We start from the raw sequence: 25,169 nt of genomic DNA on the forward strand, positions 1-25,169 counted from the left end.
TATGTTCGTGAGAGATACTGGTCTGTAGTTTTCTTATAACGTCTTTGTCTGGTTTTGATATTAGGGTACTGGTAATGCTAGCCTCAAAGAATGAGTTAGGAAGTACTCCCTCTGCTTCTATACTCTGAAAGAGACTGTACAGAATTAGTATAATTTCTTCCTTAAATTTTTAGTAGAATTCACCAGTGAACCCATCTGGGCCTAGTGCTTTCTGTTTTGGAGGATTATTAATTATTGATTCAATTTCTCTAATTTACATAGGCCTATTCAGATCGTCTATTTCTCCTTGTATGACTTTTGGCAGACTGTGTCTTTTAAATAACTGGGTCATTTCATCTAGGTTATCAAATTTGTGGGCATAGAGTCATTCATGCTATTCCTTGATTATTCTCTTAATGTCCATGGGATCTGTAGTAATGTTGTCTCTTTCTTTACTTTTTTAAAAAAATTAATTAATTATTTTTTATCTTTCGCTGCGTTGGCTCTTTGTTACTGCACACGGGCTTTCTCTAGTTGCAGCGAGAGGGGGCTACTCTTTGTTGCGGTGCATGGGCTTCTCATTGCAGTAGCTTCTCTTGTTGTGGAGCACGGGCTCTAGGCACGCAGGCTTCAGTAGTTGTGGCATGCAGGCTCAGTAGTTGTGGCTCGTGGGCTCTAGAGCACAGGCTCAGTAGTTGTGGAGCATGGGCTTAGTTGCTCTGTAGCATGTGGGATCTTCCTGGACCAGGGATCGAACCTGTGTCCCCTGCCTTGGCAGGCAGATTCTTAACCACTGTGCCACCAGGGAAGCCCTCTTTCATTTCTGACATTAGTAATTTATGTCCTCTTTCTTTTTTACTTAGCCCAGTAAAGGCTTATCAATTTTATGTATCTTTTCAAAGAACCAACTTTTGGTTTTGTTGGGTTTTTTTTCTATTGATTACCTATTTCAATTGCATTGATTTCTGCTCTAATTTTTATAGTTTTTTTTTCTTCTGCTTACTTTGGATTTAATTTCTCTTCTCTTTCTAGTTTCCTAAGGTGAATGTTCAGATGACTGACTTTTAGATTTTTCTTTTTGTAATATACACATTCAATGCTATCAGTTTCCTTCTAATGACTGCTTTTGCTGTATCCCACACATTCTAATAAGTTGTGTTTTCATTTTCATTTAGTAAAATATTTAAAATTTTTTCTTGAAATTTCTCCTTTGACTTTGTGTTATTTAGAAGTGTGTTGTTTAATCTCCAAGTATTTGGGGCTTGTCCAGTTATCTTTCTGTTATTGATTTCTAGTTTAATTCTGTTGTGGTCTAAGAGCAGACATTGCATGATTTCTATTCTTTTAAATTTAATGTGTGTTTTATGGCCCAGAATGTGGTCCATCTTGGTGAATGTTCCATGTGGACTTGAGAAGAATATGCATTCTGCTGTTGTTGGGTGAAGCAGTCTGTAGACATAAATTATATCTGGTTGATTGGTGGTCCTATTGAATTCAACTGTGTCCTTACTGATTCTCTACCTGCTGGATCTGTTTCTTTCTGATAGAGGGGTGTTGGAGTCTCCAACTGCAATAGTGGGTTCATCTTTTTCTCCTTGCAGTTCTGTCACTTTCTGCTTCTCATGTTTTGACACTCTGTTGTTAGGAGCCTATACATTAAGGATTGATATGTCTTCCTGGAGAATTGACCTCTTTATCATTATGTAATACTCCTCTTTATCTCTGATAACTTTCCTTGCTCTGAAGTCTTTTCTGTCTGAATTAATACAGCTACTCCTGCTTTCTTTTGATTAGTGTTAACATGGTATATCTTGCTCCATCCATTTACTTTACTCTATGTTTGTCTTTCTATTTAAAGTAGGTTTCTTGTAGACAACCTGGAGTTGGCTCTTGTTTTTTTGATCCACTCTGACAATCTCTGTTCTTTAATTGGTTTATTTAGACCACTGATGTTTAAATTCTAAAGTGATTATTGGTATAGTCGGATTAATAGCTACCATATTTGTTACCGTTTGCTATGCATTGCCCTTGTTCTTTATTCCCGTTTTTATCTTCTACTCCTTTTCTTCCTTTTGTGGTTTTAACTGATCATTTTATGTGATTCCACTTTCTCTCCTTTCTTAACATATCAGTTATGATTCCTTTTTTATTCTTTTTAGTCATTACACCAGAGTTTGCAATATATATTTACAGCTCATCCAATTCCACTTTCAAATAACACTATACTACTTCATTGGTAGTGCAAGTACCTTATAATAACAAAATAATCCTATTTCCTCCTTCCTGTCCCTTGTATCATTGCTGTCATTCCTTTCACTTATAAGTAAGCATGTGCACACACACACAGACACACACACATATTGAATACATGGTTACTATTATTATTTTGAACAGTTCTCTGTTAGCTCAATTAAGAATAATAAAAGTAAAAGTTTTTATTATACCTTCACTTCTTCCTTCTCCATTGCTCTTCCTTTCTTTATGTAAATGAAAGTTTTTGACCTATATAATTTTCCTTCTTTCTAAAGAACTTTTAGCATTTCTTTCAAGGCAAGTCTGCTAGCAACAAACTCCCTCATTTTTTGTTTGTCTGAGAAAGTCTTTATTTCTTCTTTACTTTTGAAGGCTAATTTCACAGGGGACAGAATTCGGTGTTGGTGGTTTTTTTCTCCCAGCCCTTTAAATATTTCACCCTGCTCTCTACTTACTTGTATGGTTTCTTAAGAGAAGTCAGATGTATTTCTTATCTTTGCTCCTCTATGATAAGGTAATTTTTTCTTCTGGCTTCTTTTAAGATTTTTTCCTTTATCTTTGATTTTCTGCATTTTGAATATATGTCTAGGCATAGTTTTTTTTTGGAGGTGGGGCACATTTATCCTGCTTGGTGTCCTCTGAACTTCTTGGATCTGTGGTTTGGTGTCTGACATTAATTCGGGGAATTTCTCGGTCATTTTTGCTTCAGATATTTTTTCTGTTTCTTCTCTCTTTTTTTCTCCTTCTGGTATTCCCATTAAGTGTATGTTATACCGTTTGTAGTTGTCCCACAGTTCTTGGTATTCTTGGGTATTCTGTTCTGTTTTTTTTTTTTCTCAGTCTTTTATCTCTTTACTTTTCAATTTTGGAAGTTTCTATTGAGATAGCCACAGGCTCAGTGACTCTTTCCTCAGCCATGTGCAGTCTATTAATGAGCCCATCAATGGCATTCTTCATTTCTGTTACTGTGTTTTTGATCTCTGGCATTTCTTTTTGAGTCATTCTTTTTATTTATTTATTTATTTTTGGCTGCATTGGGTGTTTATTGCTGTGCGTGGGCTTTCTCTAGTTGTGGTGAGATGGGGCTACTCTTTGCTGTGTGTGGGCTTCTCATTGAGGTGGCTCCTCTTGTTGGGGAGCATGGGCTCTAGGCTTGTGGGCTTCAGTAGTTGTGGTATGTGGGCTCAGTAGCTGTGGCACATGGGCTTAGTTGCTCCGTGGCACGTGAGATCTTCCTGGACCAGGGATCGAATCCATGTCCCCTGCACTGGCAGGCAGATTCTAAACCACTGCACCACCGGGGAAGTCCCTTGATTCATTCTTATAACTCCCATCTCTCTGTTTACATTACCCATCTGTTCTTGCATACTGTCTACTTCATCCATTAGAATCCATAGCATATTAATCATAGTTGTCTTGAATTCCCAGTGTGATAATTCCATCATCTCTGCCATCTCTGAGTCTGGTTTTGATGTGTGTTCTGACTCTTCAAGACAAGTGTTGTTTTGCCTTTTGATATGCCTTATAATTTTTTCTTATTAGGAGGACATGCTATACTGGGTAAAAGGAACTGCAGTAAATAGGCCTTTAGTAATGTAGGGTAAGGTATTGGGGGAAGAAAGCATTCTGTAGTCCCTTGATGAGGTTGCAGTCTTACAGTGAGTCTGTACCCCTGGACTGTGAATTTCACAAGTGCTTCTCAGCCTCTCCCCCCATACCCCACCCCCAGCTTAGATGGGAGAGGATGAGGAGAGAGGGCTGGAGCTGGGTATCTCCCTTTCTCCATGAGGATTATGCTCTGGAAACTGCCCAATAGTTTAGACTCTTGTAAAATAGTTTCTCTTGAGGGCAAGCCTTGTTAAGAAGAACGGAATGCTCTGGTGTATTTCAGAATGGTTCCTTTTCTTTTACCCAAGCCAGAAGCTGGAGGGGTTTTTCTCCAATATTCACCATGAGAACACGGTTGAGTCCCTGGAGGTAAAACTCACAGAAGTGCGGGCACCTCTCCAGACTGGGTCTTCTGGAGTTTGTTTTTTTTTCCTTTCTTTTTTTATAAATTTATTTTATTTATTTTTATTTTTGGCTGCGTTGGGGCTTCGTTGCTGCGCGCGGGCTTTCTCCAGTTGCGGCGAGCGGAGGTTCCTCTTCGTTGCGGTGCACAGACCTCTCATCGCAGTGGCTTCTCTTGTTGCGGAGCACAGGCTCTAGGTGCGCCGGCTTCAGTAGTTGTGGTGCACGGGCTTATTTGCTCCGTGGCATGTGGGATCTTCCCGGACCAGGGCTCAAACCCGTGTCCCCTGCATTGGCAGGCAGATTCTTAACCACTGCACCACCAGGGAAGCCCTTCTGGAGTTTTTAACTCTCAGACTTGTGCACACTGAGCCTCAGGAAGTTTGTCAATTGCAGTTCAGGTTTTCCTGCCCGGGCACTGCTTCCCACAGATGTTTCTGCTCGTGGTCTCTGCTCTAAGTGGTGATTCTATGTATTGGCCTGGGGGGCTGTCCACATTTGTGGGGGCAGCAGTTTGCCTTGAGACCTCACTTCTCTGATGAATCTAAACTGTTTTTTCAGTTTTTCAGCCTTTTACTTGTTGTTAGGACAAAGCGATAACTCCCAAGCTCCTTACAGCTGGACCAGAAACTAGAAGTCTCACCTGGATTTTTGCTATAGCCTCCTAACTGGTGTCCCTCTTCTGCCCTCACTTAAGCATAGCAGCTCAAATGAGACTTTAAAATGTACATTAGAATACGTTACTTTCCTGTTCAAAACCCTTCAGTGGCTCCCCATCTCCTTCAGAGTAAAAGCCAAAGTACTGTACCTACCAGTCCTAGGCATCTGCCCTGTCTTCAACACTCTGCCCTAATCTCCATCTTCTCTGCAGCTATAAGGTCTCCTCCAGCCATCCTGGCTGCCTGTTGTTCCTTGAACTTTCCATGTGTGCTCTCACCACCAGACCTTTGCACTTGGTGTTCCCTCTGCTTGGAATAATCTTCCCCCAGACACCTGCCTAGCACAGTCCTTTGCTTCTCTCAACTCTTGGTTCAGATGTCACCATCACATCAAGTGTCACCACTGGGTTGTCACCTAATCACGCTATAGATTATAGTAACTCTTCCCCAGTCACCCCAATGGCTTCCTTCTCTGCTTTATTTCTTCCATAGCATTTATTACTACCTGATATACCATATATTTTACCTTTTTTGGTTCTTTATTTACTTTCTTCTCCCACTGGAAAGGAAAGGCCACGAGGGCAGCAGGGGTTTGTCATCTATATTGTTCACCATTATATCATCAGTGCCTAAAATAATGCCTGGCATATAATAAGTCCTCAATAAATATTTGTTTAATGGATTATTACTGTACTCACATAGATGAGGCAAGGGATGGGACTAGAGTTCAAACTCAGGTCTTCATGACTCAAATCTCGTGTTCTGAACGCATATGCTACATTGCCACTGTGTTGAATATTGAATATCTGATGTGTTCTTGCAAATGGCTATTTCCTACACTCTAGCAGTTTTCTATTTCTTGACTCTCGCTGGAGTTGATTTTTCTGAGTTAGTAAGAACTCTCTATGAACTGCATCCTGATATTTCCTCAAGATCATTGCATTGCAAAATAGGCTGAAATAAGACTGCCCACTGCATTACCTGCAGAGCTCTCTCCTTCCTCTCGCTTCACTGCAGCCTGTCTGCCAGCTAAGGTCAGAACTGCACTGCTTCTGGCCAAATGCAATCTCAGGTTAAGTAGTCAATATGACGTGATCTGCAAAGTAAATTAGAAAAACCCAAACGACCAATAACAGTCCCTCAAGTTTGCATGTTTAACAGCCTTCGAAGTGCCTTCAAGCACGCTATCATTTTTTTAAAATAAATTTATTTATGTATTTATTTTTGGCTGCGTTGGGTCTTCGTTGCTGCGTGCCAGCTTTCTCTAGTTGCAGCGAGTCGGGGCTACTCTTTGTTGTGGTGCATGTGCATCTTATTGTGTTGGCTTCTCTTGTTGCAGAGCATGGGCTGTAGGGCATGCGGGATTCAGTAGCTGTGGCGCACAGGCTTAGTTGCTCTGTGGCATGTGGGACCTTCCCGGACCAGGGCTCAAACCCATGTCTCCTGGATTGGCAGGCGGATTCTTAACCATTGTGCCGTGCCACCAGGGAAGCCGCACTATTTTGATGCTTATAATGACCTGCTGGATAGATCACTGCCTACCCCATTGCTTAGATGAAGAAACAGAGGTCACAATTAGTAGCAGTGCTGGGACTAGAATATGGTCTTCTGATCCAAAAAGCCCAAATTCTCCTGAAACTGAGCTTCCTTCCACTGATTTCAATCCTGCCTATCATGAGGTTTAGTTTACGGTTCTGCCAACTTTTCACACACAGCACTCGGAATCTTGGTAGACAAGTAAATTGTGCAAGTGGGGAGAGACTGGGGGTGTTTTGAATGCACATAGTTTTTGGTTGCCCAACATTCTGCTCCCTTCTTTTCCTTTTTTTTGCGGTACGCGGGCCTCTCACTGTTGTGGCCTCTCCCGTTGCGGAGCACAGGCTCCGGACGCGCAGGCTCAGCGGCCATGGCTCACGGGCCCAGCCGCTCCGCGGCGTGTGGGATCTTCCCGGACCGGGGCACAAACCCGTGTCCCCTGCATCGACAGGCGGACTCTCAACCACTGCGCCACCAGGGAAGCCCTGCGCCCTTCTTTTGATAAGAGCCCCAATTTCTGTTTTGGGCAGTTGCTTCTGCTCCAGTCTCAGTTGCGTTGTCAATCAAGGTGGCAAAGGAGAGGGCATTTTACTCAAGCCAAGCCAATCAGATTCAAAGACTTGGGATCTTAACCAAAATAACAGAAGGGCAGCGTAACATTGTGCAAGAAGCAGCCCCAACAAGATGGTTGATTAGCTCCTATTCCAGGATGTCGTGGCTGTCATTGTTCCCAACTCTTTCAGCCTCATTCTCAGCTGTCTCTTGATTCTGTGAACTGGCCCCACCCTCCCAATACATCGCCTTGCTTAAGTTAGCCAAAGTTTGTTTCTGTTGCTTGCAACCAAAGACTCCTGCCTGGAGTAAGGAAGAATCATGGGAAAGCTAGCCTCCTTCAGCAAGACTGGAGCCCTTTTCTGTCAAGATGAGCTGGGGTGAGTGAGTGGACTGTGATGCTCTTCTGGGTCAGTGGGTCAGTGTGTGCCGGCCTGCTGCCTTGTTTCTTGGGACCTCACAACCTGGATAGATGTGGGACCTGGTAAGGCTCTTAAGAAAATGAAGGGTCAGGTTGAGGAGGATGTGGGTGGAATGGGGCTTTGGGATACCCCTCAAGGACTGGAGAAGGAGAGAACAAGGAGACTCAGGGTGTCTTTACACAGCTGCAGGGGTTGTCCAAGCAGGAAGAATGAGATCCAACTTGGGAAACACCTTTTGCTTTGCTAAGCAAGTTTTGTGAAAGCTGGGCTTCAGTGTCACTCTCAGACCCCAATTCTCATATTTTAGATGAATCTCAAAATTATTAGACAATTATGATGGAATGGGGAGTGGTGCTGGTAGATGAAAGGGAGATTCATTGCTGCCACCCTCAACATACAGAGAACAGAGACTTTTCTCCCAGGTGCCCTCTCCCCACTTGCTGCTTCTCCACTGGTTCTGATACCCACCACACACCTCCTCTGCTGTGGACATAGTGTCTGGATATACCACTTGCATCTGATGATGGAGAGCTCTGAGCCCATGTGACTGTATGACTAAGTGGATCTGACAGAACCCATCTTGTGATGGGCAGCTCTGGATGCAAGATCACTTAATGTCCCTTAATCAGATGCTCTGCGTCTCCCAGGGCTCAACAGAACAGTGGTTGCTGGTTTTTGAATGGGCAAAAACCATTGTGACAGATGGCGTGGGCTTCTTCCGGAGCCCCAGGGGGCTAAGTTGGGATTCTTCTTGGGGCTTTTGCCACAAACTCCACACAGTGTCTCGTCCCGCCATAGATGCCTTGAATACCATGGAGGCAATTGCACCACAGCCTGCACCTGCTGCAGAGCCCTTTTGTGCTCTGGGCCCCACTGAAAGCTGACAGTCTTCCTTGTCACTAAGTAAATGGGTCAGAGCAATGTCCTCAAGTGTAGAACATGTCGTCTCTAGCACCTGAAAAGGCCTGCTAGGTTGTGGGAAGCAGACTCAAAGATGGTCCCCAAATGATCCCCGCCCCCAGCACTCACTCCCTTGTGTACTCTTCTCTACTGGTGCATGGAGCAGACCCTGTGGCTTGCTTCTAATGCATAGAAAACGGCAGATATGATGGGATGGCCCTTCCAAGATTAGCCTCCAAAGAGGCTGTAGGTTCTGTCTCGGGAGACCCTCTGGTTCTCTCTCTGTCTCTGTCTCCGATCACCAGCTGCTGTGTTGTAAGGACACTCAGGATACATGGCAAGGTCCCAAGGCCTACCTGCAACTGCAGGAATGAGCTTAGAAAAGGATCTTCTAGGGCCTGCCAAAGCCATGAGAGTGATCTTGGAAGCAGGTGCTCCAGTCTTAGTTGAACCTCAAGATGACTGCAACCCTGACCAATATCTTGGTTTTCAGCCTCATGAGAGTCTCAGGGTCCCATTCTTTCCAATCAGATCCCCAGATCTTTCCAATCAGCTCTGCTAGTGTTGAGAATTCAATCTTCTTATAATTAAGTTCTGGGCCTGATCCTCTGCCCTCTGGTACAGGAGCTAAGAGTCTCTTTCTATGCTACCTTATATAGGCTGCCCTCAAGCTTTTACACTTTGCCTTATATTGGTGATTAATCATTCTGGGCCTTTCGTTGTCTTTCTTCAGTGAATCAATCCACTGCCCTTCCCCTAACCCCCAGCAACAGCCATCTCATTCTACAGTCTTTACAAATAGTTCTACCAGAAGCTCTCAAACACTTGATAAGCTGCACCGCCAGTGCATTAATGTCCAACTGTGTCCCATCCCAGGTCATCACCACTGAAAATTTTAGCAGTTGCACCCTAACCACATGCCCGGTGCTCTCACTGTTGACCTACCATTAGTCATGAGGTCCTCAGAGCCAGTCAGGCAGCAAGTGATCCTCTTCCAAAGTCTCATTTTTGGGACTGTTTTCTTAGACCAACCATTGTAGGTCAGGTTTCCTGGGAAACAGACTCTGAAGCAGATATTTGCATGCGTGTAGTCTATTGAGGAGTAGTTTTGGGAACAACACCTGTGAGGGGAAGGAAAGGAAGCTGGATTGGGCAGAGAGAGAAGCTGGGCTCTGGTGCAGTCACAACAGAGGCCTCAGTGAACTTTATGGGGAGATTAGAAGCTGGAATGGCCCTTTAGAGTTGTCCAGTTAAGGCAAAGAGGCCAGGCTTCTGTACCCACTGTTGACCCCTCACTGGTTGCAGGCTGCCCCAGAGAGAGGGCATCATCTTGGGTGGTGCAGCTCCCTTTGATTAAGGGCAATTCCTGGAAGGGACTCCGTGCGAGCAGTGGGCAGCCAACACTCTCACAGCTGGGAGAATACGGATCTCAGCCTTGAAGGGGGACCTGTGTGGCTCATCACCACATCCACTCCAGAGGGTGCTGTTTCTAGCTTCCTTTTACAGATGAGCAAAACTGAGGCACAGCCAGGAAACAACAGAGCCAGAGCCCATGCCCTTAACCTCCATGCTCTGTGCCTTTTTTGAAGGAGGAAGAGGGAGAGAATCCTTCTCCCATTCCTGGGATCACGACCAAGTCAGGGAACAAGTTAGAAACATAAAATTTGCTTTTGATATTCCCCCATCTCCATTTTGATGCCCTTCTCTTACCTCTTAGAGTGTCTTCCCCAGGCTCTGAAGTCACGAGAAGAGCATTCCAGGCTTGGGAGTGGAAGAAATGGTGTTGCCTGGGTGGGTATAGGCATGACCGGTATAGAGCAACTAATAGGCTAATTTGGTTGCCTAAAAAAAAAAGTTTGTAAAGGCAGATAGAGAAAGATAAAGTGGGAGAGCAAGGCTAAATTCGCACTAGAGGTCTTGATAGTCAAGCTAAGGAATTTGTACACGGTGGCAAAGGAGTGGAGGATTCTGAGCAGAGGGGGTGGGTGAGAATGATGTGTGCAAACGGTTGTTTGAGGAAGATTTAATGTGTCCCTGGGGCCAAGGATGAACTGGCAGAAACAAAGACTAGAGGAATGGAAATCTGTTACGAGGCTGTTGCCAACAGTCCAAGAGGGCAGAGGAAGCAGAGAGAAAGAGAGAGAGAAGGGAAAAGAAAGAATGGTGGGACAGGCATTATGAAGGCAGCATGTCAGGAATCTATGTATATATTAAAGACAATCTTAGAAGGTACCAACAACAGGACTTCAAGGATGCTAATTAAGCAAAGGGTCCTATAGCAAAGGTCCATAAAGATGAAACCTCTCAAGGGCTTTCCACGGAAAAGGCCACAGAAATTGTTTTGTCACAGTAAAAGTCTGAGTACCCACACGGCAACTAACCCTAAGAGTACAGGAGGCACGTGGGCACACGAGTGTATTTGTCGATCTAGGTGAAGATTTTATTTAACAACACTGATAGCGTGCTTGCTGTGTGCTAGGCGCTGTTCTCTTTATGACTATATACTCACTGAATCATTTTTTGTCATTACAATTCTGTGTCGGTGCTATTATTATCTCCATTTACAGATGATAAAACTGAGGTACAGGGAGGTTAAGTAATTTGCCCAAGCTTCCCCAGGAAGTGGAGGAATCTGGATTCAAACCCAGACAATGCCGTTATGTTAACCACTGTACTCTGCTCATGACACTCTGGGATTAACCACGATAAAAATTAAAGTGGGGATAAAAAAGATAATCACTAGCTTACCAATATGCCCAACTGGGCTTTAAAAATTCCCAAGATTTCTCATTTTTATTTTAAAGGCGACTGCTTCCCCACTTTTATCCTGGGACCTCATCTTACCTTCTCCCTCAGATCTTTAATTCATAAATACCTTTGGGGAAGCCACGCCCATTACCATGTCTCAGGTTAGATCATGAGTCAGAGCAGGCTGAAATAATCTCATGTTATCAGCAGTGACAGAAATGGTATAGCATCCTTAGCTTAATTGCAATAGTCATTTATTCTTTCATTCGGTGCCTCATTCAGTTGTACAGGAAAGAACTATCCAGTACTTATTCTGCACAGGCACTGGGCTGAAAATTATAAACATGAAGATGAATAAAGCTTGGCCCCTACCCTTGAGGGGCTGTAGTCTTCTTCTATTGCCTCCCCAAGACCCCTAACCCAGAATTCTAAGAGCAACCAACAGTCAGGGATGCAGAAGAACATTCCATGGTTGTTGGAAACAGTTAGGGGGTGGGAGTTTGGTGGATGGATGTAAGGAAACTGGAGCAGTTATTCTATAATGGGAAATGATAGCCAATTCAACACCTTGTCTGGATACCCTTCTTTTCAGTCTGAAAAAAAGCTTATCAGCTATTTTTTTCACACTCTTGGAAGAAGATCAGGGGGCCCTATTTTACTGATATTTTTAAATATCAATGGCTTGCGCAATGTGGCTAGAATTCTCTGTCCTCCAATTTCATCAACTTCATTTCTATCTTTTAAAAAACATTTGATAGATAAAAGAATATATACAATGTATATCTAAGTACAAAGCATAATAATGAACATTTGTAAACCACCCGACTTAATAACATTTCCAATTCTGTTAAGCTACTGTGAACTCCCTGATCCAACCCTCTCCCTACTCCCCAGAGGTAACTTCTGTCCTGAATTTTGTGTTTATTGTTCCTTTGATTTTTAGGGTAGTCCTATCACATGCATGGATCCCTAAACAATATAGTGTTTACTTTTGCTCGCTTTTTTTTTTTTTTAATGTATTTATTTATTTATTTATGACTGTGTTGGGTCTTCGTTTCTATGCATGGGCTTTCTCTAGTTGTGGCAAGCGGGGGCCACTCTTCATCGCGGTGCGCAGGCCTCTCACTATCGTGGCCTCTGTTGTTGCGGAGCACAGGCTCCAGACGCGCAGGCTCCGTAATTGTGGCTCACGGGCCCAGTTGCTCTGCGGCATGTGGGATCTTCCCAGACCAGGGCTCGAACCCATGTCCCCTGCATTGGCAGGCAGATTCTCAACCACTGCGCCACCAGGGAAGCCCTTATTTAGGTTTTTAAAAATAGTTTTGTTCAGTATAGAATCAACTGTGACTTGCTTTGTCCACTCCACATTGTATTTCTAAGATTCAGCCAAACTGCTCCATGTGGCTGTACTTCATTTTCACAGCTGTTTATTAATTCATTCAATAAACATTGATTGAGCCCCAGTAATATTGTATTAGGTGAATATATCACAATTTATTCATTTAGCTTCCTATTGATGGATGTTTGGGTTGTTTTCCTTATTTATTTATTTATTTTTTTTACACGAATAAATGCTACTGGGAATATTCTCTTACATGGCTCCTGACACACATGTGCAAGAATTTCTCAAGAGCACTGGCTTTCCTACTGGGATTCATGATTTGTAGTGGCCTGTGAAATCAATTTAATAGATTCAACCAGGATTTTAAAAAAAATATGGGGCTTCCGTGGTGGCGCAGTGGTTGAGAGTCCGCCTGCCGATGCAGGGGACACAGGTTCATGCCCTGGTCTGGGAGGATCCCACATGCCGCGGAGCGGCTGGGCCCGTGAGCCATGGCCGCTGAGCCTGCGCGTCCCGAGCCTGTGCTCCGCAACGCGAGGGGCCACGGCGGTGAGAGGCCCGCGTGTCGCAAAAAAATATAAAACAGAGCAATAACTACCGTAGTGCATTTCCTGTGGAAATGGTTAAGTATTGTTTTGTGAAACTTTTGTTTCAGTTATGTTTATGTGTCCTGGGCTGTGATGTGGAGTTTTTCTTTTCATGGGTGTTAGAAAAGTTTGGAAACCCTTGCTCCAGGGTTGTGCTCCTTGAACTATCTGTGGGTAGATTTAGAAAAATTTCCAATCTGTCACAGATTATTTTTGTAAAATACCATAAAAACGAATTACTTGGAAAATGAGATTATTAAAAATTCAAAGACATACAAACAGAAAGCCCAGTTTTAATTGTTATATTCAACAGGCATAAATTATATTTCAATAAATATAGTAGGGCAATTATTCACAATAGACAAAGGGCAGAAGTAACCCAGGTGTCCATCAATGGATGAATGATAAACAGAAGGTGGTACATAGATTCAATGGAATATTATTCAGCCTTAAAAAGGAAAGCATTTCTGACACATGCTACAATGTGGGTGAAACTTGAGGACGTTATGCTAAAGAGAAATAGGGCAGTCACAAAAGGACAAATACTGTATGATATTCCACTCGTATGAGATACCGAGAGTAGTCAAATTCATAGAGCCAGAAAAAATGGTTGCCAGGAGTTGGGGGTGCAGGAGGAATACAGATTTATTGTTTAGTGGGTGTGGAATTTCAGTTTGGAAAGATGAAAAAAAAAAGTTCTGGATATGGATGGTGGTGATGGTTGCACAACAGTGTGAATGTACTTTTAATGCCACTGAACTGTACCCTTAAAAATGATTAAAACGGTCAAATTTTATGTTATGTATATTTTACCATGATAAAAAAGTCTAAAAAATAAATATAGAATGGCAGTGTCAAGTTGCTATCAAATTTTCTTAATCCTTACTGTCAATTTCTGTACTTGTCTCAAGGTGGCTGGCTTGTATCAGATCGTTCCTTCACATACTGGCACAAGTCTGTGGACTGTACTTTGAGTGGCAATGTTTCAGAGTATAAACCTAAGAACAGATAAATTGACATACAGGCTACACACATGCTCACCTGTACAAGATAATCTCAAAGTGTTTTCTAAAGAGGGAAATAATTTCCACTCCCACCAGCAGGTGTATTAAGAGTTTCCTGTGTGCCTCATCCTTGCCAATGCGCTTAGTATTGTCAGAATTCTTAATGTTTTCCAATCTGGTAAGTATAAAATACTATCTCATTTTGGTCTTAATTTGCATTTCCCTGATTATTAAGAAATTCGAGCATCTTTTTATATGTTTATTGACAAGTTGTGTTTTTTCTTATTGAAATTCCTGTTTAAGTCTTTTGCTCATTTTTTTTTCTATTGAGTTGTTGGTATTATTATTATTGATTGGTAGGAGTTTTAGTCAACAAATATTCATTGAGTACCTGCTATGTGCCAGGCACTCTTCTATATGCTGGGAATAAGGCAGTGAACGAAATAGATCAAAATTCCTTGTCTCATTTAGGAGTTTATAGTCTACTGAGGAGAGGGGTAGAAGGCAATCAAATCATTTAGTTACATGTATAGTATGTATGGTAATGATAAATGTTATAGCTAAAAATAAGGCAGGAAAGGGCAATAGGCAGGGAGTGGTGGTGAGCTTGCAATTTTTTAAACAGGGGACAGGGAAGGTTTTATGAAAAACATGACATTTGAGCAAGGTTCTGAAGGAGACCAGGAAATGAACGTACAGACAGCTATAGGAAAATTTTCTTATCTATTCATTTGTCAGTTATATGCATTACAGATATCTTCTCCCACTTTGTGGCTTGCCTTCTCACTTTCTATAAGATACATTTTGATGAAAGACATTCTTATTTTTAATATAGTCTAATATATCAATCTTTTATTTTGTGGTTGGTACATTTTGTACCTTGTATAAGAAATCCTTCTCTCTCCTGATATGATAAATTGTTCTATATTTTCTTCTAAAAATTTTAAAGTGTTGCCTTGTACACTTTGCTCTTTTTTAAAGACTTTTTAAAAATTTATTTATTTATTTTGTGTGCTGGGTCTTAGTTGCGGCACGCAGGATCTTTTGTTTTAGTTGCAGCATGTGGACTTCTTAGCTGCGGCATGTGAACTCTTAGTTGCAGCATGCCTATGGGATCTAGTTCCCTGACCAGGTATCAAACCCAGGCCCCCTGCACTGGGAGCGTGGAGTCTTGGACCACCAGGGAAGTCCCTACATTTTGCTTTTAATTCACGCAGAATTTACTTTTGGATATGGTGTGAGATAGGAATCCATCTTTTTTTCCCCCATGTAAATTACAAATTGTGTACCATATACTGGATAATGTCTCCTTTCTCTGGTGGTCTGCTGTGCCATCTCTGTCATAAATCTGGATTCCATATACGTGTAGTTCTGCTTTGGGGCATTCTATTCAATTCCATTGGTCAATTTATCTGTCCCTGTACGTATATCACACTATATTACTTACTAGGGCTTTGTAGTATGTTTTATATATAGTAGAGAAAGTCCTTACATCTTATTCTTTTTTTTTTAAAGAACTGTTTTATTATTTATTTATTTTTGGCTGTGTTGGGTCTTCGTTTCTGTACGAGGGCTTTCTCTAGTTGCAGCAAGCGGGGGCCACTCTTCATTGCGGTGTGTGGGCCCTCCACTGTTGCAGCCTCTCTTGTTGCAAAGCACAAGCTCCAGGCGCACAGGCTCAGCAGCTGTGGCTCATGGGCCCAATTGCTCCGCAGCATGTGGGATCCTCCCAGACCAGGGCTCAAACCCGTGTCCCCTGCATTGGCAGGCAGACCCTCAACCACTGCACCACCAGGGAAGCCCACCTTATTCTTTTTTCCAGGAATGTCTTGGCTTCTTTTAGGACTCTTCCCTTCCATATAAATTTTAGAATTAGTTTGTCAAATTACTTAAAAAGCCCTCTTGAGATAAGGACTTGAGTTGAGTTGACTCTATAGATCAATTTGAAGAGTGTTGATGTTATTTTCATATTATGACTTTTTAATCCATGAATGTGGCTCATCTCTCCATTTACTTGTCTTATGTAATGTCTTTCAATGAAGTAAATTTTTTTCTTTTAAAGGTCTTCCACACCTTACATCATGTTTATTCCTAAGTACCTTAATTTTGGTTGCTATAATAACTGACATCTTTTAAAATAAAGCTTTCTGTTTATTGGTGGAGGGTAGAAATGCAATCAATTTATATTATTCACCCACCTTGTTAAATTTTTAAAAATTAATTCCAGCAATTTCTAGTCTGTTGTGTTTTCTAAATAAGCAATTATATTATCTATAAAGATATCAGTCTTATTTCTTCTTTCCAAAACTTATACATTTTATTTCTTTTTTATTATTGCACTGGATAGGACTTCAAGTACAATGCTGGAAAGAAGAGTTGATGTGGACATTTTTGTCTTGTTCCTGATTTTAAAGCAATGCTTCAAATCTTTCACCTTGAAGAATGATGTTTGCTGTAATTATTTGATAAAAGCTCTTTATCAGGTAGGACATTTCATTATGAATTGGTGGTAAATTTTAGCAAATATTTTTTGCTACACTTGTTTTGATAACCATATGGTTTTTCTCCTTTATCCATTAATATGGTGAATTATATTAATAGCTTTTCTAATGTTAAATCACTCTTGTATTCCTAGGATCAACCTAACTTGACCACAATACATTATCTTTTTTATACGCTGCTGAATTCAATTTCTAGGATTTTTGCATCTAGGTGAAGAAATGAGATTGGCCTCTAATTTTCTTGACCAATTTAATTTCTTTATATTCCTCCAACAGATTTGTCACTGTAGCTAAGCACAGGTCAATTATCTCCAATTTAGAAGGCCCTTCCTACCACTGCTGGCTTCTAAATAGCCTTTCCATTCTGGCTTTCTCTCCTAGCATCAATGCATTGATGCCTGGGTACCAGCCACAGTAGAGACCAAACACCCCCGCTGGAGGTCAGTGGCAGGCCTGAAGAAGCCAAACCCTTGGCGGTCTGGCTGATTGTCAATCCACATCCCTGCTCTCCTACTCAAAACTCACTTTGTCTAAGAAGCTCTTCTTGATTACCAGCCTGTGATCTACTTTGAAGGCGGGGACCATGTGTTTTCCGTCTTTGTATCCCCAGGGTCCAGCACAGTGTGTGCACACAGAAGTTGCTCATAAATGTTTGGGAAACTGAGTTTACCCAACCCAATTCTGAGTGCTTCCTGGCTGAGGTGACCCTGATTTAATTTTTTTTTTTTTTTTTCAAAATAGTCGAGCTTTTTTGCACTCATTACAGGCATAGGCTCTGTCTCACAAGACAGACAGTGGTTATTTTGTAGATGAGAATTGTGTCTACTGAGGAATTGCTTTTGACTTTCCAACTGCAGAGCCTGCCCTTCACTGACCCAAAGAGTCTTGTCCATCTGTGTTGTCCACATCCTTTCTCACAGATTGGAAACTCTAGGTAGGCTTCGCTCTTTAAGGTTTCCAGGAGGGCATGTCCTCCGTGCTTTCATGCCACACCTTTGCCCATGACCTTTTCCTAGCCTGCCCTCTCTCCAACCCCTCTTCTCCAAATGAACTCCTCTGTCTTTTCCCTTGTACTCAAAGGTCAAATCCTCAGTGAAGCGCCTCCCTACTCTCCTCCTTCCCTTCCTCTCCCCCTGGAGTCATTCTTTCATCCTGTGTGCTCTTCAGATGTTGTATACACGTGCCTATTGGAAAAAACAACGACAACAACAAAACCCACTTTCTTTTAAACCCTGAAATACTTCAGTGTATATTTCCTAAGATCAGGATATTCTCTTACAGGGGTTACAGTACAGTCGTCACAATCAGGATATTTATCGTGGATACAAATACATCTTCGAATCCACAGTTCATTTTAAAATTTCATCCATTATCCCTTTCTTTAACTTTATTGTAACAATTGTCACATTGTTTTATAGATGTTTGTTCACATTTTTCTGTATCCTGTGTGATCACACGCACACAATCACACCCCAAGGGTCTGGGCTTGTATCTTTTATCTTTGATTCCAGTAAGGTGACTTGTAAGGGAGTTTTGTCTTGTGTGTGTTTAATTAATTAACGCAGTTATATGAATTGTCTTGCTTCCTCTAGTCTTCCCAGTCTGGCCCTTCCCTCCTCACTCTGGCTTGTGCTCCCTCATTCTATGGACCCATGCCCTCCTCCTCTCTCCATTTTTCTCTCTCTCTCTTTCTCTCTGTCTCTGTCTCTATCTCTCAAAAACCCTTACACTAACGTCATTCTGAGCCTTCATCTATACTAAGTAGTAAATGACTCATGGTGGCTTGCAGTGTCCTTCTTCCCAGTGGTAGATACTGAGGGACAAAAAAAATAAAATGAATAGTACACCTTTCCTGTCCTCGATGACCTGCATTTCTAGTGTCCTGTGTATTTTGGTTTCTTCCCCAAAGGCCAGCACCGTGGCTTGCCCACCACTGATGCTTGCTGGCTCCTGGTTTGGTGAATGGATGTAAGCACGAAAAGATGGCTCCCGAGATGGAGAGCCCAGGGTCCAGCACTCTCTAGCCAGGCCACTTGGCCACATAATCGATGGCTGGACCTGATGTTCCAAACCAGGGTTATTATATTACTTCTCTTTAGCTTATTCAGAGCCAACAGGCTGTTCTGAGAAGCACATCAGACTAAAAACTTGGAGTGCTCGTTTTATGAGGGAAAAAAAATCACTAAGAGACGGAGGAGAGAAATTGAAAAAGGACTGAAATTCACCTCTTGGGGGTTGTCACTATTTTAAAACGCTTGACTTTGTAACTGGTGTCATTTATCCCTTAAACGCTTGGAGCTCTGTGGAGGAGAAAATACTGCAGAATTTGTAGACAGATTCCCCTGCCCTCAGTAAGCTTGTAATTTATGCCATGGGCCTTATTTAGCTCCTAGCTTGCCCCCGTGTCCCATTGCCCACTGTGTCTTTCCATTCTTTGCATTGTTCTTATGTTTGTTTAATTGCACTGTTGATGACAAACCTTTGTGGAGGGCCAATAATATGCATGACAATGTAAGAAACGGGGGCATTAGGTCCCAGAGGGCTTATAATACAACCTCGACTAGGTTTCTCTGTTCTTCCATCTCTCCACTGCTTTTTGTTTTTTCCTTGGTGTTCAGTGCGTTCTCAAGAAGGCACCACCCTTCACCTGCTCCCTCCACATCTCTTAAGTACTAGCCTCTTCCCAAACCCACATTTGACCCTTTGGCTTCCTGTCCTGCCTGCCCCCTTTTCCTCAGTGAGGCGTTTCGGGACAAAAACTCATTCTTCACAGGTTGGGCCAAATGGTTTTATCACAGTGGAAAGGAGACCGAATCCCTGGTCTTCCATCTTTCTCTGGCTAAGGCACTTTCAGGCAGAAGGTGATTCCAGCGGCTGACGAAGCCCAAACTCTGCCCAAATGTCACCTTCCTCTGTCTGCAGTGTTGGGGAACCCCTCGTGTGCTGGCAGTAAATCCTGCGACAGCTGGTTCTGGGTAAATAAACCTGGTCACCCGATCCCTGCAGGCTCCAGGGGAGAGGCCTTGAGGGGCTTCTCTGCCCTCAGGGTCGTTCTGCTGTGGGGCTGGTTTCTTGGGGGATAATTAATGCTCCTCTGCCATGGTCCCAAATCAAACCGAGTGGTGGGCTGCTGTTATGACACCTTGCGATATTTGTTGACACCAGTTCCCTCCTCAAATTGCCATCCTGTCTTCCTGAGGTGAAGGGGAGGAGGGGGAGAGAGGTGTGGAAGCCGTAAGAGGAAGGCAGGGAAAAGACTGAGGTCACGTCTCAGCCCAGAGGGGCGCTGCTCCCTACTGTGCCTTATCTGATGCTTTGTCCAATCTCCTTGGTGTCTCAACCCCCCTGGGGTTCTGGCTGCTTCCCTCTCCCACCCCCCCACCGAGGTGATTTTTCACAGTGAGTCCACGTGTCCCTGACTTTCAGCTTCTAGCTCTTTCTCAATTCTAGCCATTGTTTCACTTTTAAATGTACATTAAATAGCCCATCTTTCTTTGATTCTTTTCACCTTGCTGGTGTTTGTAGATGGAATGAATGTCCTTGATTTATGAGTTAGCCAAGCTGTGCATAATTATTTCTTCATCTTTACTCATGGATTCTTCCATCCCTTAATCACTCTTGTTTTTCCCTGAACTGTCACTTTCTCTACATTTGTCTGGTAATGGGGCAGCTGCTTCCGTGTCCAGTTCCTGTTCTCAGCGTCTGAAGAGGGCAGTTAATGTGCTCAGGACCCGCCCCTGCCCCTTCGCGTTATGAATCAGCTTGTTGCTGATTGTTCAGCACTTAACACTTTCATAATTTCACCCACTGTGTTTATTGAAAGTGCATCTACCATGGAATAGCATAGTTCACCTCCCTCTCCCTTTCTCTCTCTCTCATTTGTGGGTGGAAGGGTTGTTCCTGATCTGTGAATGTATTTACTCACTGTTGCTTCTGAATAAGGCCCTACACCTACTTCAATTTTACATGCTTTTCTGAATCTCCGATTGTGTTGGGAATTCTGGAATAGACATGAGGTGGAGGAGGGGACTCCGGATCTAGTTTCATGCAGCCTGGGCTCAAATCCCAGCCTTCCCTCTCCCCCTTCCTAGCTGAGTGACCTTGGGCAAGTCCCTTAACCGCTAGAAGCCTTGCTTTCCTGATCCATCAAATGGAAATACTATCACTCGCTCCCCAGTGTTACTGTAAGGATGAGATGAAATGACTCATGAGCACAGCATGGGGCAGGTACTCAGTTTATATGCATTTTCTTTCTGTCCACGCACTTGGTTCCTTCTCCAGGTGATTCCCAGACTTCAGGGGTTTGTAGACTAGGAAAATCTCAAAATACATTTTGATGAGCATGAAGTTGGCCAACTTTTTCTTTTGCCAAGAAAGAACAGTATAAAAAAACACAACACAACTGATCTCCATCTCTTGTCACTAAATTTCATAAAAGAATATTTGAAAACAAAAAATAAAGAGGACATTGTTTAAGAATTAAAAATGGAATACATTTAGCTTACGAAAACCTCTCTGCATTGTTCTTATTTATCTTATCTCACTAGGGGTGGGTGGAAGCTTGGTTCACAGATCAGCATTTGGGAACTCTTGCCCTCACTGACAACTGAGAAGGGCTTTCCAGATGCGCCCATCCTTGCTGTGGACACCTTGCCCTGAGGTGGGGAGGGGGTAGGCGGAGGATGACGGAGCAGCAGCGCGTTTTTCCGTGTTAAGTTTAAAGAACTGCTGAGGTGTGATTGCTGAGTCCGGGGACCTGGTGGACGATTAGAGAGCAAATGTGAGAAGCTGATGTGCACAATATAAAGTATGTGAAGAGAGCAGAGGCAGAACGTTTCATGTCTGAGTTACAGGTAAAATAACGGCTGTATTTGCATTTGAGTTTTTTGTTTGTTTTTTTTGTTTGTTTTTTAAGACACAAGCAAACAATCAAAACTTGCCACGTCCGTCTGTAGCTGAAGGGTGTTTGGGCTCATGATGATTTCACTCTGACCCTCTTCCGAAATCACTTGTGGTTTTCCAGACACACACACCAACAAGTATACTTTGGGGTTGAAACATTCCATATCTGGTCTAAGTGCAGAGGTGAATTGTTTTTGAGAAGTTTGAGCTAACTCTGCTCATCTGGTTTCGCTTAGGGGAGTGTGGAAAAATCCTTGTTCCTTCCTAGGAGAAAAAAAATCACACAATACACAGATACACACAAACACGCTCATCATCTAGGATCTTTTAAAGTCAGGTTAACTCATACCTGGGTGGGGAACATTGGCCAGATAGGGAATCTTAGTGGACAACAATTGATCTGGTGTCTGGAAGCAGGCACAGAGCAGGCCTACACCCTGTCTATGTCCTGTGGGAGCATAGCACCCTGGGCTAGGAGACTGCACTGGAGCCCTTGCAGAGAAAGAATCACGAACACCTACTGTGTACTGGGTACTCCGCAGAGCACCTCATTTATGTTGTCTTGTCTGACCCTCACATAACCCTTGGAGCTAAGCATTATTAGAAGGCCCATTTTACAGATGAGAAAACTGAGGCTTACACAACTTTCGGCAAAAGTTGTCCCAAGTCACACCAGAGCTGGTCAGTGCTAGAGCTGAGATACACGTGGAGGCCTTTCTGGCTGCCATTTCAACTACTAGGATGTTTAGCTCCTAAGATCTTAGGTCTGACAGACTTGAACTGACTTGAACCATCCCTTCTGGGGTGGCATTTGGAAAAGGAGACATCGCACACACATACACACAAACACACACACACACATTTAAAAAACTCTGAAGCACTCCTAAAACACATAGTGTTTCCCCCTTTCTTTAAAAAGGCAACCTAGGAAACTTTCTGGAGAAGAACTTAAGCCTTAGAATGTTTATGCTCTTTGACCCAGAAATTGCCCTGCTAAGAATTTATCTGGTAACTAGTATGTTCCAGGCTTCTCCAGCCCACTGGTCCAAAGGACTATGCTTAAGTGTTCCCTCCTCAGAGGGGCCCTGCCCACCCAACCTGAGGTGGCTCCCCCCGCCTTCACCCTTCCTTGTCTTCTTCAAAGCACTCCCTCCAGCTGAAATGACAGGATGTAACTGTCAGAGAAGGTGAGTCCCATGATAGCAGGGACTTTTCTGCTTTGCCCCTGCTTTATCCCCAGTGACTAAATCAGCATCTGACTCATTGAAGGCCCTCAACAAAGGTTCACGAAGGAATGAATGAGCTTACGTTACATAAATCCCTCAGATCTCAAACTCTGCTTGACTGACAGCAGATCTAGTCTTTCACAAATGTCTCACTCTTCCACACAGCTAAAGTTCCCCTTGAAGTTTCCATAAGTCCTGGCCCTGGTCATCACTCACCACCTCTGTCAGTGAGTGGAGGGGGACACCCAGGCATGTCCCTTGAGACCAGAGTCCACAAACCGTGGTCTCCTGTTGTGTCACTGCGCCTGCTGTCCTCCCTGGCCCCAAATGCTGCCTCCTCTTAGAGGTATCACACTGCTGCTGGGTGACTCGGGGCTCACCCATTGGTGAGGCAATTTTAGGCCTGCAGAACTCTGCCCATTTGCACAGGCACTGAGGCAGCCCCACTTTCATCAAGTTCTGTTTGGGAGTGTCTTGCAGCAAAGTTGCCTAAGCCCCAGTGTGTTCTAGCCCTTTCCCTGCACCCCAACAAACAGACGTGTCACAAAGCACCTCCAGCCTCAGGGCTGCTGGGTACGGTGGGTCCACTCTATGTGTCTACAACCTGCGTCCTCTCCAAGCCCAGGCCCTGATTCAGCATGAGGGATCCTTGAGGAGTGGAGAGAGGCACATTTCAGAATCAGAATGAGGGCTTCCTTGGTGGCACAGTGGTTAAGAATCCACCTGCCAAGGCAGGGGACACGGGTTCAAGCCCTGATCTGGGAAGATCCTACATGCTGTGGAGCAGCTAAGCCCGTGCGCGCCACAACTACTGAGTCTGCGCTCTAGAGCCCGCAAGCCACAACTGCTGAAGCCTGTGCGCCTACAGCCTGTGCTCCACAACAAGAGAAGTCACCACAATGAGGAGCCCGCGCACCGCAATGAAGAGTAGGACCCGCTCACCGCAACTAGAGAAAACCCGCTAGTTGCAACGAAGACCCAACACAGCCAAAAATAAACAAATAAAATAAATAAATTTATTTTTTTAAAAAAAGAATCAGGATGAGCATCTCTCGGTGACGAAGGGTGGGTGAGAGAGACAGAAGAGGCCCTACCCCCTTCCCTGAGAAGGCCTCCTTGCCTACTGCCCTCTCCTCTGGGTTCTTTTTCTGCAATCTGGGCTCAGTTTTGTTGTTGTTTTCTTTTAATCAACTTTATCAAAGTATGATTTACATACCAAAAAATGCACCCATTTTAAGTGCCTTAAAACTGTATAAACTTGTGTAACCACTAGTACATAGAACATTCCCATCACCCCCAAAAGTTCCCTTGAGTCCTTTTCAGTCAGTCTCCCCCATCCCAGGCACTGGTTTGTTTTCTGTTCCTATAGTTTTACCTGTTCTAGAATTCCATACAGATGGAATCATATTGAAGGTACTCTTTTGTGTCTTCTTTCACTCAACATATTTTTATGATATTTCTGGAAAATGTTGTTATACAGAGCAATGGTTTATTTATTTTCATTGCTGAGTTGTATCCCATTGTCTGGATAGACCTCAATTTGTTTATACATTCACCTGTTGATGGACATTTAGACTGTCCCTGTTTTTGGCTTTTACAAATAAAGCTGCTATGACTATTTAGTATTAGTGTTTTGGTGGACATGTTTTTATTTCTCTTGGGTAAATATCTAGGACTGGAATTGTCAGTGATATGGAAAATGTATATTTAATTTTATAGAAACTGTAAAACTATTTTTCAAAGTGGCTACGCAGAGGAAGGTTTGGTCTAAATCCTTTCACCGGTCTTGTCTAAGTTCTAGCTTCTGCCCTTTTATAACTCAAACGAAATATCAGATAAATATACCTATTTATATATTCTCAAGGATGTTCATTGCAGTCTTGTTTAGAAATACAAAAAATAAAGCCCCAAACCAAAAAACTGGAAGTGATCCAAGCGTCAAAAAATAGTAGACTGCTGATTCTTGGAGTGGGGCAAGAAAAATATTAATACAAGATAAACCTGTAGCATCTTGTAGTGCCAGAAAGTAAGGAAGTGCTCAGAGAAACAAAGACTAAACCCACAATGATGAATGTCAAAGAAATGCAGGAGCCAAATGAAAGAGCTCCCAATGGCTGAAAGTGGAACAATTTGAGGAACAAACAAAGTAATATTGGATTATAACCCAAAGTATAAAATAAGTACCCATGAGTCCATACTGATATTGATGATTGAAAAAATGAAAAGTGAAGGAGAAGAGACATATCTCCCATGCAGAAGAATTTCAAACAATTTATGTAGATACCCTGCCCACAAAGAGGGGGATTAACTCCTCACTCCAGAGTGTGGGCTTCACATAGTGACTTTTTTCCAAAAAGTACAGTGTGGAAAAGGGGGGGAAAGGGAGTAACTTGACAGAGGAGAAACATGACAAACAGTACAGCACCCAGGTGATCAAGGTCAGCATCACTGGTGATAAGTCATGTTGATGGTATGCACCCTTGATGGGATGTGCTGAAAATAGCAGTTACCTCTGTGGCCTTCTTCCCCAAAACATAGCCCCTGTCTA

The 25,169-nt window shown here is 43.0% G+C and overlaps 1 long non-coding RNA gene across 2 annotated transcripts in view; it reads left to right on the forward strand.

Moving 5' to 3' along the window:
• Nucleotides 1-25,169, forward strand: part of LOC137230246 (uncharacterized) — a 123,202-nt gene that overhangs the window by 82,939 nt on the left and 15,094 nt on the right. The window contains exons 3-4 of one of the 2 annotated variants that reach the window (XR_010946053.1): nucleotides 16,340-16,475; nucleotides 16,875-24,243. This is a non-coding gene — a long non-coding RNA (uncharacterized lncRNA). Of the gene's footprint in view, nucleotides 1-16,339; nucleotides 16,476-16,874; nucleotides 24,244-25,169 lie in introns of those variants that run through there. The other variant, XR_010946052.1, reaches the window with a different exon arrangement.

Source organism: Pseudorca crassidens, chromosome 9 (assembly GCF_039906515.1).
Source record: "Pseudorca crassidens isolate mPseCra1 chromosome 9, mPseCra1.hap1, whole genome shotgun sequence".
NCBI lineage: Eukaryota > Metazoa > Chordata > Mammalia > Artiodactyla > Delphinidae > Pseudorca > Pseudorca crassidens.